At 36.1% G+C, this 14727-nt stretch overlaps 1 protein-coding gene across 1 annotated transcript in view; it reads left to right on the top strand.

Moving 5' to 3' along the window:
* Positions 1–14727, top strand: part of CADM2 (cell adhesion molecule 2) — a 417999-nt gene that overhangs the window by 321572 nt on the left and 81700 nt on the right. The gene's annotated exons all lie outside the window — the stretch shown is intronic.

The raw sequence follows: 14727 nt of genomic DNA, 5'->3' as shown, positions 1-14727 counted from the left end.
TGTTTGCCATTATTGACAATGCAGTACTGTATATGCAAAATGGTTCATCTTCGTTGTCTGGACCTCCATGCAGCACAGTATGTCTTCCTCTTCCTCAATGCTTCAATGTTGATCACTCACATTCAGTACATTGACCTTCCCTTCACCCAAATCATACTTGTCTCTACCTATCTAGCAATACAGTACATATTTTCGAAGGACACAATTCAAAACATTATACCCTTCTCTACCATAAGAGAAAGCTGCTCTTTGGAGTCAATGTAGTGGGGTTTACAACTTGCATATTTCACTTCTTCTTGTTGCTTTTATCTACACTTAGCCGTCACCTGATACTTTAAGATCAGTTAAAGCATTTGAAAACATATCAGAAAAGGAACTCTGGTGATGTACTGGATAAGTCATTTTGTTGTGAACCAGAAGGTCTGTGGTTCAAACTCACTAGCTGCTCCTAGAAGATGATGCATCTACTTGCATAAAGATTTACAGCCTTGGAAACTAATGGGGGTCACTATGAGTTTGATTGAACTTGGGACATAGTTTTTTTTGTTGTTTTTTAGTCTTTATTACAAAACAAAGGCCATTAGCTGTAAAGGCAGACAGCTAGATTAAAATCTACTTTTATTTTCTAGCTTGTCTTTAGTTATCTAGTGCTGCTACAACAAAAATACCACAGAACAAATATATTCTCTCATAGTTTAGGAGGCTAGACATCTAAATTCAGGACACCAGCTTTAGGGAAAACATTTTCTCTCTCTTGGCTCTAGAGAAGCACCTTGTCATCAATCTTACCCTGGGTCTAGGAGTTTCTCCATGCAGGGACTTTGAGTCCAAAAGACGTATTGGCTCCAAGCTCTTCTGTCTTAGTCATAATGAGGCCTCTCTCTCTCTGCTTGCTTCTCTCTCCTTTCATCTCTTGTAAGATAAAAGGTGATGCAAGAAATTCCTCAGGGAAATTCCCCTTATATCAAATCAGGCCTATGTCTTGAGTAAGGAAGTTCCATTACACTCTAATCCCCTTTCAATTGATTAGCTGATCACATCAATTCATATTATGGGAGATGATTACATTATTCACAACTGCCAAACCACTGAGAAGCATGCCCCAGCCATGTTGACACATATTATGGGGGCTGGGGAGAAGATACAATTCAACCCATTATATTGATGAATGAACAAATTATGTAATTTATCTAACTCAGTACTCAGGTCTGTAAAATGAGGATGATAATACTTTACTCAACATGGATTAAATGATGAAATGCATCTATGCCATTGTTGTTATTAGCTGCTCTTGAGTTAGCTGACTCATGATTATCCCATGCACAATATGATCAGAGCATTGTGATCCATAAGGTTTTCATTGGATTATTTTCAGAAGTAAATCATCAGGCCTTTCTTCCTAGTCAAATTGGTCTGTACTCTCCACTGAAATCTATTCAGCTTCACAAAAACATGCAAGCCTCCACTGACAGATGGGTGGTGACCACATATGAGACACATTGGTAGATATCATACCCGAGTCTCCTGCTTGGAAAAGAAGAATTTTATGACTGAACCACCAATGCCCTCTAATAAAATATTAAATCTTTCCCATTTGTTTCCATATTTTTAACGTCCTCCTTCTCTCTGATATGTTAGCAGTATATTACAGATCTTCTTGTCTTTAAATTGAATGTTTTTTTCTAGAAAGTACCTGACAGCCTCCATATTCCCTCCACTATCTTTAATTCAAAAGCCAACCACAATTTTAATCTATTTATAGCACAATTGTAATAATGTACCTCCACCATCTGAAAACTCTCAATAGCTTTCCATTGCCCAGGAAGGTAAGTAGCTCTTCTTAGCCTGGCATTTTAGGTGTACCATAAGAAAGTTCGCCATGCTATTCAAGCTTCTTTCCCTCCATTCAAAATCAAGTTTTATATCTTCAAGTCAAGTTGGAGTAGGTGGATTTCACCTCCTGACTCTTTTTCCATGCTTTCACCCCTGTCACCCAGGGGTGCACTACCCAATAAGCAAGGTAAGCATGGGCTTCCTTGTGCTTACTAATGTGTAGTGAACAATTTCACATGAGTTTCACCACACCTTTAATATGGTTAAAATATATATATATATAGATAGATAGATAGATATGAAACTATTCACTATGGATTCATAAGTAAGCACAAGTAAGCCTTTGCTTACCTTGCTTATTGGATAATCAGACAGTGCTGGCATCCACCATTCATTGTATTCTTATCCATCCATATCTAGTCCAATGGTAGAAGCAAATACTCCATTAATTCTTTCTGCATGTCCCCAGATGGAAATACAAGATTGAGGGTTAATGTACTGGGATATTTTAATCACAACTGACACAGAACCAGGCAGCATTTAGTTCCATTGTGCATAGGGTCACCATAAGTCTGTTAAAGGTAGCTAACAATAACAGCAACATTTTTGTTATTTGTGATGAGGGAATAAAAAGGAATTGATTAGAAGGAAAAAGATGAAAAAGAGCAGAAGAGAGTTTGGAGTTTGTGTTAGAAGATAATAGGATTTAATTTGAACAAGATATTTAAATAGTGATTTACACATAGTACTTTCATCTATTTTACTGTACCTGGGGCAAAGGTATTAGGAAAAACAGTTCTTTGGCTCCATTTATCAACTCATAAATAAATGTACTAAGGTTAAGAAGATAAGTGGTTTCCCCAAGTCCCTGTAAAAATCTTAAATTGTTGATTCCTGGGCCTAAACTATGTTTACTATTCTATATTGGATATTCATATTCCAGGGGAAAATCTCTAGTGAAAATGGTCAGCATTGTAAGGATATTTAAGACTGGTATTTGGATTTTGGAGAGATTATTATTATATAAATCACCAATATGGAATCTACAACCTTAAGGGTAAAATTGACAAGGGATGAGTACCAACAAGGAGGCAGTTTAAAGGGAAATCTTTGAGAAATTATTTTAGAAAACAGGTAGAAAAAGAAAACAAGAAAAAAAAAAATAAATAATTCAATCTGGATGATAAACTCAAATCTATTGCCATTGTAAGTATTCCAACTCATAGTGACCCTACAGAACAAAGTAGAACTGCCCCATAGGGTTTCCAAGGTTGTAAATCTTTACAAAAGCAGATTGATACTCTTTGCCCCATGGAGTGGCTAGTGTCTTTGAACACCTTAAGTCTGGGGCTGACTCAATAGCAACAACAATCTTATTATTTGTGATAAGGGAAGAGAAAGGAATTGTTTAAAGGGAATAAAGACGGAAAGGAGCAGAAGAGAGTTTAGACTTTAACTTAGTTATCTTAGTATGTGTAACTCAAGTAAGAAAAATTCATAGATATTTTCCTTTCAGGAAGGGAAGACAATTACATTAATTGTTGGGGAATAAAATCAAGACACTATTGCTGTGCTTTGTTTTGTAAATGCATAAAATTAGTGACATAATAAAGCAAGAGTTATGGTATTGGTGCAAATGTTATCTGAGGCATGTCAAATGAACATTTTAGTAAAAACAATAAAAGAAAAATACAAATAATCAGAACTAGGAAAACCATTAATTTTCCCAAATGGTAATAGAGAACTAATAGTGGTCAATTTCTTAAATAAGAAGCATAGAAAATTTTAATAAAAGATGAGACCTATGAGTAAAAATAAAGAAAAACATATATTTGGCTGAAACTGTTGTTAGATGGCCTAATTTCTGACTCATAATGACCCTATGTACAACAAAACGAAACACTGCCTGATCCTGTGCTAACCTCACAGTTATTGCCACATTTGAGACTATGTTGCAGCCACTATGTCAATTGATCTTATTGAATGTCATCTTCTCTGTCACTGACACTCTACTTTACCAAGCGCATTCCTTCTTCAGGGATTGGTTCCTCCTGATAACATGTCCTAAGTATGTGAAATGAAGACTTGCCATCACCATTTCTAAGGAGCATTATGGCTGTACTTCTTTTGAGACAGATTTGTTCATTCTTCTGGCAGTCCATGGTATATTCAATATTTTTCACCAACCCTGTAATTCCAATGTATCATTGTCTAGCTTTTGCATGCATCTGAGGTGTGGTAGATAACGTTACGTGTCAATTTTGCTGGGCCTGGTTTTTAGTGTCTGGGCAACTGAATGTTGTTATTCCCCATGGTGAGAAGGGTAATTAACTCCATGTTGGAGTCCACTGGAGTAGCTGAGTAGCTGCTTTAGTGATATGATCTACTCCGAGTACATAAGGAGAAGCTTTAGGAATGGTCTCCAGCTTTTCACACGTTTGAATCCTGTATGTAGCCAAGTCATTATTCAGCAGACTGCCATATTTTCTGTTGATCTTGGGACCATTAATGGGACTTGAATCAATGGCCTGCCATGTGGTTTGGTTTGGGGCTGTGATATGATTTGCCTTAGGTGCACTTTAGTCCTCAGAGTGACATCTTTGCTTTTTAACAGCTTGTTGAGGTCTTTTGCTGCAGATTTGTTCAATGCATTACATAGCTTGATTTCTTAACTGTTGTTTCCATGGATGATGATTGTGGATTCAAATAAAATGAAATCCTTGACAACTTTAATCATTTCTCCATTTATTTATGATGTCACTTACTGGTCCAATTGTGAGCATTTCTTGTTTTCTTCATGTTGAGGTGTAATGCCACTGAAGGCTATAATCTTTGACTTCATCAGTAAGTGCTTCAAGCTTGAAGCAAGCAAGGTGGTATCATTTCTATATCATTTATTGTTAATGGGTCTTCCACCAATCAACTCATTGGCTGTATTCTCCTTAATATAGTCCAGTTTCTTCAATTATTTGCTCAGCATAGAGATTGAATAAGTATGATGAAAGACTATGTCACTGAGACATACCTTTCCTAATTTTAAGCCATGTAATATCCCTTTCTTCTGTTCAAACGATTGCCTCTTGGTCACAAAGAGTAAATATAAATTAAAAAATGAGTTTGTTAATCTAGATGTTTTTTTTCTTTTCTATATTCCAGTGAATAATCATTCCTCAAATCTTTTTGTTTTGACTGAATTTAAAATTTTGAGATGAGGACAGTGATTAAAATTGACCAACTGAATGACCAACATACAGACAGAATCACATTATGATTTTCATATATATTGTAAAGACAACTAAAATAAACCCCTTTAATCTGACTTGAGAATAAAATAACTTTTTTTTAAAAGTTAAAATTACTGGTAATTTCCTGCCAGTTATCAAACATGTACATAAACCTTAAAAACAGCTGGTGTTTCAAAAGACATCTGTGTTATGGCTAGAATAAACATTAAGCGTTTAATAAACAATGCTATAAAATATAAAGTAGGCTTTTAAACAATAAAAGGTTCTTCCTTGACTTATCAATTGCTATAATAAAATAGATAGCAGTAGTTAAAAGGAAATTCTTTAATGTATTTCAGATGCGCTTTTTCTCATATAGCAATAAAGTATATTAATATTTCAGAAGATATTAAGGTTAATTTTATGTACAATTGACTTTGATTTCTTCTAAATTAATATACTTTATATCTACATAAGATGATCTAACTATCTATCTATCTACTGTCTCTCTACCTATCTATATAGATTATGAATGATGAAAGTCCCTTGTAAGTCATTTACATGTAAGCAAAGATGATATTCTGATAAATTACTCTCTTGGAGCTATTCTCCAAAATGAAGACCATGTGAAATTGATTTTGAGTTTAGAATTTAGTTTACAGAACTAAATGGTGAATTAAACTTATTTAGAAATTTTGTGAGTTTTCTGAAGAGCTAATATATTTTGTATGATTTTTTTTCTTCAGAATGTGTCTCCTTAAAACCACAAATACATTTCATATTCTACGGATAAAACCTCTTTTTCATTTTTCTGAAAATGTTGAGGTTGTTAGGCAAAAGCTTTCTATATATTCTTTATATTTTAAAACACTTTATTTAGACTTCTTTTTTTCTCATTCAATCTTGTCTTCAATTAAAAAAAAAAATCCTTCCTTCTAAATAATCCTTCCTTTTACGCCTTCATCCCTCTTCTTCTCCTGCCATTTTATCTTTCCTCTCCATTCTCTAAATTGCTATACAAATATTTTCATGTTCTTTTATCCACTCCTGGATTAACTGGGGAATTAAACCTAGTTTAGTTGATAGCAGACTTGCACACTACTCCACAGAACAAATTCTCTCACCACAATCACTAATGACTCCTGTGGTGCTAAATTGTAGAGTCTTTATTTTGCAGTAATTCTCCAAGGTTTCTACCTAAGTATTCTTAATAATATCAGAGAAGAGACACATGCATCAGATTGTTTTTTGAACATAGCCTGGAAAATTTTGTTTCAAGAAAAAAATAAAACTGAATTTTAGCTTGAATTATATATATATATATATATATATACACACATATATGACAATATTTTTTTCTTCTGAATTGTTGGACTGATTAGATGATGCTCCAGGAAGATTTTTTTTTTCCTTTATTATCTGTACTTGACAGTTTAGGAGTATGGAGTATGGAGATACAAGAATTTTTATTTCAGCTAGTATCTTAGCAACATTCTTACATATTATATGCTTGAAATACTCTCACTTGTGTTTTATGATGAGTCCCTGGGTTGTGAAAACAATTACGCACTCTACTAACAAATAGGATGGCAGTTTGAATCCATTCAGAAACTCTTGGAAGAAAGGCTCCGTGATTTGCTTACAAAAGTTCAAAGCTTTGAAAATCCTATGGAGTAGTTCTACTCAACAGCACATGGGGTCATCATGAGTCAGAATCAGCTTGATAGCAATGGTAATTGTTTTCTGAACAACAACAACAACAAAAATGTTTAAAGTTGTCAGTTTCTCTGGCCTCTCTCTTATTCTCCATATTTGCTTCCCATCTTTCTTGTATTTCCAAGTTTTTATTCTTAGTCATTTCTCTTCACTTCCTTTTGGTGAACATCATCTATCTTGGTAATTTCATTGAGCATTCCTATGTTCTTGATTACTCTTAACTTTCTCCAAAGGAGAAATTTCAGCTGAGTTGTGTGGCTCTATCTGCCCAGTTGTTCAATTGAACTCTGTAATATTCAGTATAGAGGAATACATTACACTTAATATCTTAAAACAACCTCATTTTATCCTGCTCCAAACCTACTTTACCTCCTATTGAACAGACATTGACTTTAACATCTGGCCAATCATTTAACTTTTCTCCTCCTCTACTGCCCTTATTTTATTTCAGGCCTCTTTGACCTCTCATCTAGAAAACTGCAAAAGCCTCTTAAATGTCCTCCCTGCCTCCAATTGTGTTTCGTTCTAATTTAGTCTCCATGTAGTACACAGATAATTTTTAAACTACAAGTGTGATAATTTTTTATTGTTATGGAATAAAATTCAAACTCTTTAGTGTGTCATAAAAGTAATTTACAACCTGGCCTCTGCTCATTTCTTGTCAGACCACACTAGTATTTTGTTCTCTAGTTATTCTGAGCTTCTTGGATTCATCCACATGGGTCATATTTTCTCTTGAACCTCAAACTTTTCACATGCAGCTCTCTTTGATGCTAATCACCCTTCTTCCTACATTTTTATGCCTACATTCTATTTTCCCTCTTTATCTTCAACATTTAGCTTAAAAAATCCAAGCAGCATTTCTTGATTTCCGCTAGCTGTTTCTACTCATCTTCTCAGTGTTATTTCCTTACATAGTTCCCTATGGTCCCCACCTCACTTATCAAATTCAAGTTCAGATTTTTCATTTGTAAATTAAAGATAATAAAACCTACCTCATAAGATTATTCTAAGTGAGAAATATATATCTAGAGTATTTACATAGCATTTAACACATGTTATTGTTAGGTTCAAACAAATTGGTATTGACTCAGAGTGACCCCATTCAATAGTGCACAACTACCCAATAGTGTTTCTTGGCTGTACTCTTTTCTGGAAGAGGGTCACCAGGTTTTCTCCTGTGGAGCCACTTTTTGGCTTTGAGCTACCAACTTTTCAGGGGAGCATTTAACTCTTTCCACCACCGGTGCTCCTTGACAGATATTAAACAACTAAATAGTTATTTTGATAAAAAATATTATTAATTTCAATGACTAAATATTAAGTTAAAAAAAAGTCCAACATTTTGCCTGATAAAGGTTAAATTCTTTACAATATTTTTAGTAAATAACAGTGAAACAGCTGTATAATAATGGTGCCAAGAAGAAAATTAACAACACATGTATGTTTGGAGGAAGAATCATTAACAACCTGACATATGCAGATGATACAACTTTGCTTGCTGAAAGTGAGGATGACTTAAGGCACCTACTGATGAAGGTTGAAGAATACAGTCTGCAGTATGGATTACATCTCAACATAAAGAAAACAAAAATCCTCACAACTGGACCAATGAGCAGCATCACAATAAATGGAGAGAAGATTGAGGTTGTTAAAGAATTCACATTGCTTGGTTCTACAATCTATGCCAACAGAAGCATCAGTCAGGACATTAGACGATGTGTAGCATTGGGAAAGTCAACTGCGAAGGAACTGTATCAAGTGCTGAGGAGCAAGGATATCTCCTTGAGGACTAAGGTGCGCCTGACACAAGCCATGATATTTCCAATTGGCTCCTATGCATGTGAGAGCTGGACAATGAATAAGGAAGACCGAAGAAGAGTTGATGCTTTTGAGTTGTGGTGCTGGCGAAGAATGCTGAAAGTACCGTGGACTGCTAAAAGAACTAACAGATCTGTCCTGGAGGAAGTGCAGCCAGAATGCTCCTTGGAAGCAAGAATGGCCAGACTTCATCTCACCTATTTTGGTCATGTTGTCAGAAGGGACCATTCCCTGGAGAAGGATGTCATGCTTGGTAGGGTGGAGGGTCAACGAAAGAGGGGGAGGCCTTCAACGAGATTGATTGACACGGTGGCTGCAATGGTGGGCTTAAGTATAGCAGGGATTGTGGGGCTGGCGCGGGATTGGGCAGTGTTTTGTTCTGCTGTGCATGGGGTAGCTATGAGTCGGAAACGACTCGACGGCACTTAACAACAACAACAATTTTATAGCATTAAGCCTATGATAGCTGTTCTTGATGACATTCCTACTAAAGTTTCTGTCAGACCAAAAGCAAAACCAAACCCATTGCCATCCAGTCAATTCCAATTCAAAGCCACCCTACAGAACAGAGTGGAACTATCCTATAGGATTTCCAAGGCTGTAAATATCTATGGAAGCAAATTATCTCATCCTTTCCCCACGGAATGGCTGGTGCATTTGAACTGTCAGTCTTTTAATTAGCAGTCAGTGCTTTAACCACTGTGCCATCAGAGCTCCTCCTTTCAGACACTAATCTCTTAATCATCCCCTTACTTCTTAGATCTTCCAGTTCTCTATGATGACTAATGTTTTTTTAGTGTTAAGTTTGATTTGCCTTCCGATTTCTGCTATTCCAAAAGATCCTAAGTCAACTCATAAATCCTCCTAACTTCCACCTTATGTTTGTCTTGCTCTTGAAATGCCCTGAGGCATCAAGATCTCAACTCACTAAAGAACTCTTTTTATTATTTGTTTGTTTATTTTGCTTTGGGTGTAAATTAACAAAGCAAATTTGATTTACATTCAACAATTCATGGACATTTGATTTCATGCCCCGGTTACCATCACCAGCCATAAACAATTCTCCCATTCTCTCCCTGTGACTACCCCGTCCCTGTGCCCTTAGGTATGCATTTCTGTCTGTCCAGCTTTCCCTCTATGTGACTGTTGCCCCTCTGGTGTCTCATGGCTGAATGATCTAGGAGGGCATCTCCCTAGAGTATGTGGGTGCATCGCTCTGGGGTAGGTGTTCTTCATGTTTGTCTTTCCACCGTTGGGCTGAGAGCCAATCCATAGAAGTGAGTCTATTTCTAGGCTCAAAGGATAACCTAGGGCCATAGTCTCAGGGGTTCTACCAGTCTCTATCTGGCCAGTAATTCAGGTCATTTTTGTGTTTTTTAATTTTGTTCCTCTTTTTTCCTCCCACTCTATCCAGGATCTCCAGTTTTGATCCCTTTCCAAGCAGTTGGCATTGGTAGCTGGGCACCATCTAGTTCTTCTGGTCTCAAGGTCATGAAGGATGAGGTCCTTGTGGCCCATCTTATCTTTGTTTCCAGAAGCATTTGATTTCAGTCACTCTTCTTTGATTCAGATGAGAGGAAACCAGTAGTTGCATCATAGATGGCCAGTTGAAAGCTTTTAAGACTTCACTACTACTCACAAAAGTAGGTTGTAGAACAAGATTTTTATGTTCTATGTTGTGCCAGTTGAGCATGATGTCCCCTGAGGTGATGGACCTGAGTCCACACGTTCAGTGATTCTCTGTCTCAATGTGTTTGGTTGTCTCTGAGAAGTTACTACACTGCCTTCTGTTACTTCTCATTTTTTAACCTCTTTGTAATCAACTTTCCATTACCACTTCACATCGTCTTTTCTGTATAGAATTCACTGTTTCTTTATCTGTTAATGCCCTTGACCACTCAGTATCATTTTATAACTTTTGAGAACTTTTGAGAAGTACTTCTATGCTATACCATTCTTTGAAGTTGTGTTCTAAGAATCTTCTTGGCTTTCTTACTAAGCTTTGAACTATAATATGAACATAATTTCCTACTCCCTCTTGATAAATCCCTGCTGTTTTCCTCTCCACAATCTGCCCCCTTCCAGTAGTTTCAACTACTATGACAACAGGAAATCCTTCTCCTTAGTCTAAATGTCTCTCTATATTGTTAGATTCAACTGCCACATCTCTGTCTGAATTATCTCCATAACTCAAAAATTCAGCATGGTCAAAATTGTTGTAAAAGTTTACTTTCCTCATCCACATGGAAGATATTAGTTCTTTTACTAGTTTTTTGTTCATAGAAAAGGTATTTAATCTGTTTATTATTCTGTCTCCTCTTCCGTAATATGGGAATTAAAATAGTACCTCTCTTATAAGGCTTTTGTGAGGATTAAAAAAGGTGCTACATGTGAAGGGAGCTCTGATGGCATAGTGCCTAAGGCATTTGACTGCTAACCAGAAGGCTGATGGTTCAAACCCACCAGCCACTCCTCAGAAGGAAGACTGGGCAATCTACTTCCATAGAGATACCACCTGGGAAACCCAAGGAGGGGTCACTATGAGTCAGAACCAACTCTACAGCAGTGACTTTTTGAGTTCACGTGAAGGGCTTATAGCAGTGTTCTGAACATAAAAACCACTATGTACATTCTGCTCATTTTCAGCTATTTCCTTTTGTTTTCAAGGGTCATGCTTTATTATTATCTTTTTCATCACTAACTCAGTGCTTCAGTTCTATCATCACTATTCTTCTTCATTCTGTTCTCTTTGCTAGCATCCTAGTTCTAGTCCTTTTCATACTGTACTTTATTACAACCTCTGTTAATGCTCTTTCTTTTTGCTTCTACTCTTTTCTGTAATAATTGTCAAACTTATCTTTTTAACACATTCACTAAATGCCTTCTAAGTTGAGTATAGATTTATGGGAGCACTGGTGGTATAGTGCGTAAGGAATTTGACTGCTAACCAGAAGGCTGGCAGTTCAAACCCACGAGAAACTCCTCAGAAGGAAGACCGGGCAATCTACTTCCAAAGAGATACCACCTCAGAAACCCAAGGAGGGACTGCTATGAATAAACCAGAGCCAAACTCACTGCCCTGGAGTCAATCTGACTCATAGTGACTCCTCTTTGTGTTTCTGAAGTGCTATCTCTACTGAAGTAGATGGGCCAATCTTTCTTCAAAAATATTGTCTGTATATTTTTTGATATTATTAAATTATTTCCATTTCCTCTATCAAGTGCTTAGGCTCAGTGTTTAGCTTAACTCACCTCCATAACTGACTTGATGTGTGTGTGTGTGTGTGTGTGTGTGTGTGTGTATTTAAGCACAAAGTTGTTATCATAATGTCAACATGTAACATGAAAATAAAAGGGCAATAAATAAAGCTGACAATATTTATTGTAGCTTATATTTTCATAGGTAGATATGCAATAAATTTATATATAGGAATTAAATGCTTATTAGGGAAAATTAACTATGGCTTATCTCCATCAAATGGAGCTCTGATGGCACAGGTTAAGACATTTGGCTGCTAACCAAAGGGTTGGCAGTTACTACTCATCAGCAGCTCTATGGGAGAAAGATGAGATAGTCCGCTTCTGTAAAGATTTAAATCCTTGGAAACCATATGGGGCAGTTCTACTCTGCCCTATGGCGTCACTATGAGTTGGGATTGACTTGATGGCAGTGGGTTTTTATCTCCATTAGACTCTAGAGATAATAATAATGACTTTTACAGAGCAAAGAAGAGAAGGAAAAAGGAAGGGAGGGAAAATGGAAGGAAGGGTGGGAGGCAGGATGGAAGGAAGGGATTCAGAATGGAAGAGATGTGAACTATAACGAGAGGAAAATGGAAATAAGTTATTTGTGTTATTCACACCTCTGTGCAAAAGAGCAGTAGGAACATGTAACGAATGAGGCATTAGGAGAATTGGGATTTCTGTAGTTAGATTCTGTAAAAAGGTGTCCTTACCATATGAGCACACCTCAAGAGGCTAAGTTTAAATGAGCAATAAATTATTGTGAAGTTCTTAGAAACTTCTTTTACTTATTTATTTTTTAGGTAAAAAAGAATGCATTCTTTATTGGAAAAGCTCTAGGCAGAACTACAGTAAAATACCTTATGTCAAACATGTACTTCCTGAAACTACTCAAAAGAAATAACTTAAGGCTAAGAGTTTTATTAGGTTGTGGATTACATTTTCCTCTTATGGAAAAAATGAATATTTGTTTTAGAGTTAAAAAAAAAAAAACAGAAAGAAATTACTTGTTCTCTCTACTTTTTAACATGTTAAATCCGTGTTGTTGTTGTTATGTGCTGTCGTGTCAGCCCCAACTCATAGCAACCCCTCCTTGGGTTTCCAAGGCGTTATCACCATGGAAGTAGAATGCCCAACCTTCCTTCGGAGGAGTGGTGGGTGGGTTTCAATCACCAGGATTCTGGTTAGCAGTCATATGCCTTGGGCATTATGCCAAATATACATATACATGCAGTAAATGTACTTAGATTTAGTCCCTGACTTATGATGTAGTTTTTTTTACATAAGTCAGTTCTGTCATAATACATATACATCATTTTTTAAAAAATTTCTTTATTATTGCCTTTTATTATCAGTCTCCTTATAAAGCATAACATTGACCATTTGTGAGTAAACATCTGAAAATAACATCAGCAAATTATGCACTGCAACATTATATGTAGTACATATTACTAATGATAACATATACCAAAATAAAATAAAATCAGAAGGTAAGTACTGTTCATTGTAATTCAAATACACTTTCCCAAGTTCCATAAGAATTCTCATGGCTTGGGAGAAAATATAACAAATGAGCTTTTCTCGATAAATATAAATTGATTGGCTAATTTGTTCCACCAGTCTTCTTAGAACTTTAATATAATTATATTGGAATATAATCTCAAGGATCATCTCTTTCCTTTTACTTTTATATATCAGCTGCCATCAAGTCCATTCCAACTCATAGTGACCCTTTAGGACAGAATAGAATTGCCCCATTGGGCTTCCAAGTCTATAAAGCTTGATGGAAGCAGACTGCCTCGTCTTTTTCCCACAGAGGAGTAGCTGGTGGGTTCAAACTAATGAGCATTTGGTTTGCTACCCAGTGCTTTATTTTAGTATTCTTTCAGTTCCTTGGAACTCTGAGATAGTGGAAACTGTTGATGGATGCATTCATAATACAATTCTGAACTACCTTAGAATATATCAACATGTACCGCTAAATTGCTCCACAGATTCTGATATTCCTTTAAATACCACACACCTTCCCCCTTCCCTGTTTCCTAGGTATCCCTTCCCATGTATCAGAAAAGATAGAAATAAGACATTTTTTGGACTTCTTTTTTTTTTTCCTATGTCTAACTGGAATTATTTTCTCTTTATTTTATATTTATTATAAATATTGTTATTATTTTCCTTGACCAAGATGTTTTCTTGTATTTTCTCCCCAATACTACTATTGGAGCTCTGGTGGTATAGGACCTAAGCCATTTGACTGCTAACCAGAAGGCTGGCAGTTCAAACCCACCAGCCACTCCTTGGACCAAAGATGAGGCAATCTACTTCCGTAGTGATACCACCTTGGAAACTTAAGGAGGGGTCACTGTGAGTTGGATCCAACTCGATGGCAGTGAGTTTGGTTTGATTTGTTAATACTATTGGAATGACACCCTGTAGCATTTCTTGTAGGATTGATCTGGATTTTACAAATTCCCTTAATTTCTGTTTGTCTGGCAAAGTCCTAATTTCACCATCATACTTGAGGGACAAATTTTGCTGGATATATAATTCTTGGTTAGCAGTTATTTTCGTTCAAGGTTTTATGTATACCTTCACATTGCCTTCTTCCTATATGTTTTCTGGAGAGAAATCAGAGCTTAATCTTATTTATTGAACTTTGTAGGTAACATTTAGTTTTTCCTGAGCTGCTCTCAAGTTTCTTTATTTTCTTTGGTTTTTGAAAGTTTGATTATATATGTCTTGGTGACTTTCTCTTTAGGTCTATCCTGTATGGGGTTTGTTGAGCTTCTTGGATGGATATCTTTTTGTCTTTCATGATATTGAGAAAGTTTTCTGCTAACAACTCTTCTATGATTTTCTCTCTCTCTCTATCTCTTTTTTTTTTTTTTTT

Source organism: Orycteropus afer, unplaced genomic scaffold (genome assembly GCF_000298275.1).
Source record: "Orycteropus afer afer isolate SDZICR_OR568_19922 unplaced genomic scaffold, OryAfe1.0 scaffold00225, whole genome shotgun sequence".
In the NCBI taxonomy this organism is placed as follows: domain Eukaryota; kingdom Metazoa; phylum Chordata; class Mammalia; order Tubulidentata; family Orycteropodidae; genus Orycteropus; species Orycteropus afer.
Note: the sequence above shows the minus strand (reverse complement) of the source record. Positions and strands in the feature narration are given on the sequence as shown.